This window comes from Dioscorea cayenensis, chromosome 10 (genome assembly GCF_009730915.1).
Source record: "Dioscorea cayenensis subsp. rotundata cultivar TDr96_F1 chromosome 10, TDr96_F1_v2_PseudoChromosome.rev07_lg8_w22 25.fasta, whole genome shotgun sequence".
Lineage (NCBI taxonomy): Eukaryota > Viridiplantae > Streptophyta > Magnoliopsida > Dioscoreales > Dioscoreaceae > Dioscorea > Dioscorea cayenensis.
Window position 1 is genome coordinate 15,025,019 of NC_052480.1, and position 9,276 is coordinate 15,034,294.

The window sequence follows — 9,276 nt, forward strand, 5'->3', positions numbered from 1 at the left end:
TTTAGGGCTGATTAAAGGACTTTTTTTGTTGGCCGACTTTTTGGGAGATCATTTGGGAGATTTTGGGCGACCTTGGGGAGGAGAAGAAGGGCAAGAAAGCTAGAAGATCATTCAAGCCCAAGGTCCAAGGCTCTCAAGGCAAGAAGGCAACATCATTCAAAGGGGAGATCGATCACGACTTGAAGGAAGGAGAACCGCGGCTAGAGGAAGTGTCATTCGGCATTCCTTTGGCGGGGAAGCGTCATTCGGCATATTCTCGCCTCATCCTTCACCATTTCATCTAGGGAGTGTCATACTATGTCTTTGTTTCATGTTTTTGCTTGATTGTATGCTTTGTTATGAGATGATGACACACTAGACCCCCCAAGGCCACGGGTGTTGGTGAACCTTGGGGGCTTTTTATTATGTATTTTTGGATGATTACTTGTTAATTCTATGCTTGGGTATGTTTGAGATCTAATCCATTGTTTTCATGCTAAGTGTTACACCAAGGAGAAATCCGTAGCTCTTTTATGAATGATGCATGTAGATGTGACTTGCTCGCATGTATTAGGTCATGAATGGATTAGAAGGGGATACTTGTATCATCACGCCGAGAAATTGGGTGTTTGGTAGCCCTCCATGTAGGTTTAATCCGAAGAAGAGTAGGTTTATTCCTAAGCGAGATTTCCTTGTACTTAATGCAATCGTAGGAATGTAGATTTGGAAGAAATTCCTATCTATGTTCGTATGGGATTAGGGTTCAATCGCCGAGAAATTGGGGTTGTTCTAATCTTGGAATCTCATGGTCCAATTTACCCTTGCATCTTTAAATCATCATCCATGTTGCATGATAACCCCTCAAGGGGATCCACATCCATAGGCCTTTGCACTTCATTGATTCTCTTGCTTGCTTATTGCTTGTTCTCTCTAATTTGCTAGCAAATCTTGTGTTTAGTTTTATTTGTATTTAGTACAGTAAATCCATCACTTAAGATCTTAGGCTAGATAATAGCTCGAGAAGGAGTAATAGGAGATCCTTAGCCCCGTGGAATACGATTTTCGTGTCTTTGCACGAGGTATTACTTGGCGATCCCGTACACTTGCGGGGAAGCGATCAAGCGCATTGCAATCATAGGAGGATTTGGAAGGAATAGATTCCATATGCACTACTTGTATCGGATTAGGGGTCAATTGCCGTGACCATCGGGTTGGCTTAATCTAGGGTTTTCTCGGTCCAACTAGCCACTTGCATGTTAATTCAAACATCTTTCACACTTTAGTAGCCCCTAAGAGGATCCTCATCCGTGACCACTCCTTAACCCTGATTACTTCCCGTATCTTGCCTTCACTAATTGCATTTAATTACATTAGTTTAGCTTTCTTGCATTCCCCTTATCACTCGGAGTTGTAGGTTAAACAACATTGCAATAAGGAAGTAAGGGTAGCTTCTCGGGCCCTTGGGGATATGACCCTCTTGTGTTCACACGAGAGGTATTACTTGACGACCCCATGTGCTTGTGATACACCAATCACCTTTCTTGACCATAAAGTGACACTTTTCCCAATTGAGAACCAAATTGGGCTCACACAGGGTTAGAACTTGTTCTAAATTTTTGAAGCACAAATTGAATGAGTCGCCAAAGACTAAGTCATCTATAAACATCTCCATAATATCTTCGAGCATGCCTTCAAATATAGCCATTATACACCGTTGAAAAGTGAGGGTGCATTGCATAGTCCAAAGGGCATACACCAATAGGCAAACATGCCATATGGACAAGTGCAGGTGGTCTTCTCTTGATCTTCTGGGGCAATGGGAATCTGAAAGTCGGCGGAGAGCCCATCTAAGAAGTAGTAATAAAACAACAAATTAAAGCCGGGATCACTAGGAACAAGGATGAGGAAACTCCATAAGATGGAAAACAAGCATCTTGGGTTTACTAAGCCCGCCACCCTAGGTTTGGTGCTATAGTAACCCCTAGCTTTAAGATGAAGAGATCTTCCCTAATCTTCAACAAAATTGAAGAAAATACAACCAAACACTTCTTCTAGACTCCAATTTCAAACCAATACCAAGAATATCCACCATTCTAACTCAACTAAAGAGAGGGAAGGAAAAAAAGAAGAACCTTACCTCAAAGCTTCTCAAAACCTAAGGAAGAACCTTCACAAAAGAGTAGTAAGAAAGAGATCTTCAAGCTTCTAACTCAAATTAATTGCAAGAAATGAGCAGATTGAGGAAGGGAGAAGGAGATCCAAAAAGGAGAAGAGGAAGGAAGAAGATATGAAAAAGGGGAAAGAAAAGTCACAAAAAACGGGTGTTTATGCCCTAGCATCGGGGGGGCCCTTACGGCTCCCTTGGGCCAAAGGGGCTTGCAAGTCCTCTCTGGATGGACTTGCGGACTCCCTTGAGTCTGCAATGCTTCTCATTTCAGTTCTTATGGGCACCAAGGTTGCCCGCACAAATTTGAAATATAATTAATTAACTCCTAATAAAACTAGGAATTAGAAATTCCTAAATAAACAAAATAGTTAGAATGTAATTATTTACTTTAATTTATTATAAATAAATATTTAAATAATAATAACATAGTTAATTAATATATTTAATTATAATAATTAAAAATAATAATAGCTAAAAAAATGTAAGAACACTTCATTTTGGACAATTTAAGAACATTTCATTTTGGTTTAGAATCTATTGATTAACACTTCATTTTGTACAACTTATACATCCATTTTGGACAATTTAAGAACATCAATTAATTTGTACAACTTTGAGTGCCCGGTGTAAACAAGCCCGTATTTGGATGCCTTGTAATCAGCAGCCAAGGGACTCCAGATGTCCACTGGAATCTCATGCTTCCAAACCATAGGCCTGTTGTAACGGTAAGCCATTTGAGCTAGCTTATCTGCTACCATATTGTCATCCCTAAAGACGTGATCTGGTTTAAGTGGTCTTTTCCATATGAATGCGCTTGCTGTCTGATGGTATTTTCTCCTCCAGAGTCTCAAAGCTAAGTTCCCAAAAACTTGTCATCCTGAAATTTTTGTGAAGACATTAAATGAATTCAAGAATTCAAGAGAGAGGAAATGTAAAGTAGCAACGGAAAGACAAAAACTATCACGAAGATAAAGGTAACAAGAAGTACAAGAAGAGAGTAAAACAAGCACAAGATATATATTAAGAACGATGAAGCATGCAGTTTCCGTAACATTCTAGTTGTAGGAAAAAACTTTCTCTCTTCTCCTACGACATCACAGCAATTGTTTGATAGAGAAATCCAAAAACGTAGATTATTGGAAGAAAAAAGGACCACCGGATACCAGCTTTTGTATACACATTGAGTTTTGTATAGCTTGCTCAGATTCATATAGCTGCTCTTCTAATGAACGAAGAACTGTCAATTTCAAGATATGTGAGGATATGCAAAATACCAACGAGTACACAAAGAGTATCAAGATAGAGGAAACAAGAAGTGTAAAAAAAGACTAAAACCAGCGCAAGTTATATATTAACAGGAAATGCAAAGTACCAACGAGAAAACCAAAACTATCATCAAGATAAAGTTAACAAGAAGTACCAAAAGAATGTAAAACAAGCACAAGATATATATTAAGAATGATGAAGCATGCAATTTCCCTAACGATCTAGTCGTATGACAAACCTCTCTCTCTTCTCCTACGAAATCGTAGCAATTGTTGGATAGAGAAATCCAAAACCCTTAAATTATATGAAAGAAAAAGGAGCCCCAGATATCCGGTTTTGTATACGAGCTGAATTTTTGTATTGCTTGCTCAAGTTTATATAGGGGCTTTTCTAACAAAATAAGAACTGTCAATTTTTAGATATGGAACCGATCTAACCGCTTTTACCGGCTTAAGTTTATATACTGCCTCTTCTACTGAACCCGCCAATTACACATATACCCTCGACGTAAAGTTGCCAAATAAATATAAATGTTTTCAAATGTTATGTTAGTTTAGATTTTATTTTTACTAACTCTAAGTTTTTTAAACGTTAATGTGCTTAAAATATTAAAATCCAATTAATTTTTGAAATGGAATTGGATCTTTCGATTAAAAAAATTATATATATATATATATTTTTCTGAAAAAAACATGATAAGATTAACTTAAATCAGACAAGATTACATCAAATAAACACTCGGAAGCGAAGTCCCATTCCCAATGACCTGGCACAAAATAAGTTGTTCTAGACAAACTATGCGCAACCATATTCGCAGATCAAAACACAAAGGAAACATGTACATTCCTAATCTCATGCAGAATCTGAATGCAAAAAAACTGTATATATATTTTTCTACAAATTTACAATAATACCCTCAACTTTCACTAAAATCATATTTTTCACTTTTTTTGCATCTGGACCCTTACAAAGTCATTTTTTAATGCAAACAAAGTCCTAAAATTCTCACTTTTCACATTTTTCTTAAAATTTGCAATAAAACCCAAAATTCTATATTTTTTTTTCATATTTTCATTTTTTGCAATATAACCGAAATTTATATATTTTTCATATTTTTTTTTGCAATTAAACCCCTTAACTTCTTTTTTTTGTGCATGCTAACCCAAATTATTGACATTCTCGTATTTTCCAACACCCTCCTTTTTTTGCACATAAATTCCATAGATAATTTTTTTTGCATTGTTCCCTACTAATTTCATGTAAAAGTCTATTTCATTCTATGCTAAATTACTCCAATAAAAATGCTAAAAATTCATGGCATATAGCAAAAACCCATATCGTCATTCTAATGTCTCCTCCTCTTGCTCTCCCTCCCTTTGTTCTTCTTCTCAAAACTTTTTGTCTTTCTTTTTTTTTTTCCCTTATTTTTTCTCCCCATTTTTCCTATTCCACCGTATTGCGAACTCCCCGTATTTTAGAAGATTTTATATTCAAAATTGCAATTCAAAATATTATTATCATCATCACCATCATCATCATCATCATCATTATTATTATTATTATTATTATTATTATTATTATTATTATTATTATTATTATTATTATTCTCCTTTTTGTTTTAAATTTAATTTGAAATAGAATTAATAAGTTCCTAATAAAACTAGGATTTAGAAATTCCTAAATAATCAAAATAGTTAGAATGTAATTATTTACTTTAATTTATCATAGTTAAATATTTAAATAATAATAACATAGTTAATTAATATATTTAATTATAATAATTAAAAATAATAATTGCTAAAATAATTTAAGAACACTTCATTTTGGATAATTTAAGAACATTTCATTTTGGTTTAGAATCTATTGATTAACACTTCATTTTGTACAACTTATACATCCATTTTGGACAATTTAAGAACATCAATTAATTTGTACAACTTTGAGTGCCCGGTGTCAACAAGCCCGTATTTGGATGCCTTGTAATCAGCAGCCAGGGGACTCCAGATGTCCACTGGAATCTCATGCTTCCAAACCATAGGCCTGTTGTAACGGTAAGCCATTTGAGCTAGCTTATCTGCTACCATATTGTCATCCCTAAAGACGTGATCAGGTTTAAGCTTTACGAGACGCTTGACAAGCTGGTCAATTTGCATGGCATACATTGCGTCTATACTAGACTTAATCACACATTTGTGTGAAAGATGGTCAATAACAGTCTTGCCATCTCCTTCTACACAAAACGCAAGCCAATTTCATTCAATGCTATCTCAATTCCAAGCTTCGCAGCCAGCAACTCCGCAACAGAAGTTGTTAATATATATTCCGACATGGTAAGAGTAAGCCAACAAGAATTGGCCATGGTGGTCCTGAAACACCCCACCAATGGCTGCATGCTTCGTCTTCCGTGAACATGCTCCGTCAAAATTTAGTTTGACCCAGTCATGAGGAGGTCTTTTCCATATGAATGCGCTTGCTGTCTGATGGTATTTTCACCTCCAGAGTCTCAAAGCTAAGTTCCCAAAAACTTGTCATCCTGAAATTTTTGTGAAGACATTAAATGAATTCAAGAATTCAAGAGAGAGGAAATGTAAAGTACCAACGGAAAGACAAAAACTATCACGAAGATAAAGGTAACAAGAAGTACAAGAAGAGAGTAAAACAAGCACAAGATATATATTAAGAACGATGAAGCATGCAGTTTCCGTAACATTCTAGTTGTAGGAAAAACCTTTCTCTCTTCTCCTATGAAATCACAGCAATTGTTCGATAGACAAATCCAAAAACGTAGATTATTGGAAGTAAAAAGGACCACCGGATACCAGCTTTTGTATACACATTGAGTTTTGTATAGCTTGCTCAGGTTCATATAGCTGCTCTTCTAATGAACGAAGAACTGTCAATTTCAAGATATGTGAGGACATGCAAAATACCAACGAGAAAAAAAAGAGTATCAAGATGGAGGAAACAAGAAGTAAAAAAAGAGTAAAACCAGCGCAAGATATATATTAACAGGAAATGCAAAGTACCAACGAGAAAGCTAAAATTATCATCAAGATAAAGTTAACAAGAAGTACGAAAAGAGTGTTAAACAAGCACAAGATATATATTAAGAATTATGAAGCATGCAATTTCCGTAACGATCTAGTTGTATGACAAACCTCTCTCTTCTCCTACGAAATCGTAGCAATTGTTGGATAAAGAAATCCAAAACCCTTAGATTATTCGAAAGAAAAAGGAGCCCCAGATATCCGTTTTTGTATACGTGATGAATTTTGTATTGCTTGGTCAAGTTTATATAGGGGCTCTTCTAACAAACCAAGAACTGTCAATTTTTAGATATGGAAACGGTCTAATCGCTTTTACAGGCTTAAGTTTATATACACGCTCTTCTACTGAACCCGCCAATTACACATATACCCTCGACATAAAGTTGCCAAATAAATATAAATGTTTTCAAATGTTATGTTAGTTTAGATCTTATTTTTACTAACTCTAAGTTTTTTAAACGCTAATGTGCTTAAAATTTTAAAATCCAATTAATTTTTGAAATGGAATTAAATCTTTCGATTAAAAAAATTATATATATATATTGAAAAAAACCTGATAAGATTAACTTAAATCATACACGATTACATCAAATAAACACTCGGGAGCTTAGTCCCATTCCCATCGACCTGGCATAAAATAAGTTGCTCTAGACAAAATATGCGCAATCATATTCGCAGATCAAAACACAAAGGAAACATCGACTTCCTAACCTCATGCAGAATCTGATTGCAAAAAAATTATATATATATATATAGTTTTCTACAAATTTACAATATTACCCTCAACTTTCACTAAAATGACATTTTTCTCTTTTTTTTTTGCACTAGGACTCTTACAAAGTCATTTTTTAATGCAAACAAAGTCCTAAAATTCTCACTTTTCACATTTTTCTTAAAATTTGCAATAAAACCCAAAATTCTTTATTTTTTTTTTCATATTTACATTTTTTGCAATATAACCCAAATTTATATATTTTTCATATATTTTTCTTTTATTTTTGCAATTAAACACCTTAACTTATTTTTTTGTGCATGATAACACAAATTATTGACATTCTCGTATTTACCAACACCCTCCTTTTTTTTGCAAATAAATTCCCTAGATAATGTTTTTTGAATTGTTCCCTACTAATTTCATGAATAAGTCTGTTTCATTCTATGCTAAATTACTCCAATAAAAATACTAAAAATTCATGGCATATAGCAAAAACCCATATTGTCATTCTTCTGTCTCCTCCTCTTGCTCTCCCTCCCTTTGTTCTTCTTCTCAAAACTTTTTGTCTTTTTTTTTCCCCTTATTTTTTCTCCCCATTTTTCCTATTCCACCGTATTGCTAACTCCCTTTATTTTAGAAGATTTTATTTTCAAAATTGCAATTCAAAAATATTATCATCATCATCATCATCATCATCATCATCATTATTATTATTATTATTATTATTATTATTATTATTATTATTGTCCTTTTTTTTGTTTTACTTTAATTTGAAATAGAATTAATAAGTTCCTAATAAAACTAGGATTTAGAAATTCCTAAATAAACAAAATAGTTAGAATGTAATTATTTACTTTAATTTATTATAGTTAAATATTTAAATAATAATAACATCGTTAATTAATATATTTAATTATAAAAATTAAAAATAATAATAGCTAAAATAATTTAAGAACACTTCATTTTGGACAATTTAAGAACATTTCATTTTGGTTTAGAATCTATTGATTAACACTTCATTATGTACAACTTATACATCCATTTTGGACAATTTAAGAACATCAATTAATTTGTACAACTTTGAGTGCCCGGTGTCAACAAGCCCGTATTGGATGCCTTGTAATCTGCAGCCAGGGGACTCCAGATGTCCAATGGAATCTCATGCTTCCAAACCATAGGCCTGTTGTAACGGTAAGCCATTTGAGCTAGCTTATCTGCTACCATATTGTCATCCCTAAAGACGTGATCAGGTTTAAGCTTTATGAGACGCTTGACAAGCTGGTCAATTTGCATGGCATACATTGCGTCTATCCTAGACTTAATCACACATTTGTGTGAAAGATGGTCAATAACAGTCTTGCTATCTCGATTCCAAGCTTCGCAGCCAGCAACTCCGCAACAGAACTTGTTAATATATATTCCGACAGGCTTAGAGTGTCACGCCTCGAACCTGGTGCGCTGACAAACAGGCGCAAACCCATGGGGTGGGGCCCAGTGAACCTGCAAGGCCTCAAAACCTAAACATAGGCTAGGAGTAGAAAATAACTTGATAAAATACCAAATAAGAGTACAACTTAAGGTTACAACTAAACTCAAATACAAGGCAAATGAAATACAACATGACCTACAAGGAGGTTCTTAAACAATAATACAACCGATACAAAGCCATAAGCCATAAGACTTAAAACACAATTCCAAAGAAGACATCTACTAGAAGCCTTCTAAGATCCGTGGGTCTACTACTCCTCATCTAAAAAGGATTTACAGTAAATCCATGAGCTTACTAGCCCAGTAAGTAATCCAAAACAAACTAAAAACAAAAAGTTTATTTGTCAAAATTGTACAAAAATCAATAGCACCAATAAGTATCATCAAAACCAAAGGATGAAACGTAGATAACAAAATCTAGAGTATGTCTCCAAATTCACTATAAGTGCCAAAGGTCATTTGTTTATCCTCGGTGATAGACCCGAGCCAAAATAACAGAAATAATTTATTTACCGAACGGACACGGTGTGAAACTGCAATCTCATTTTCTCAAAATTACTTGTCAACAAGGTCATGGTTTAACCCTCCACTGACAGGGTTGCATATTGTTCATT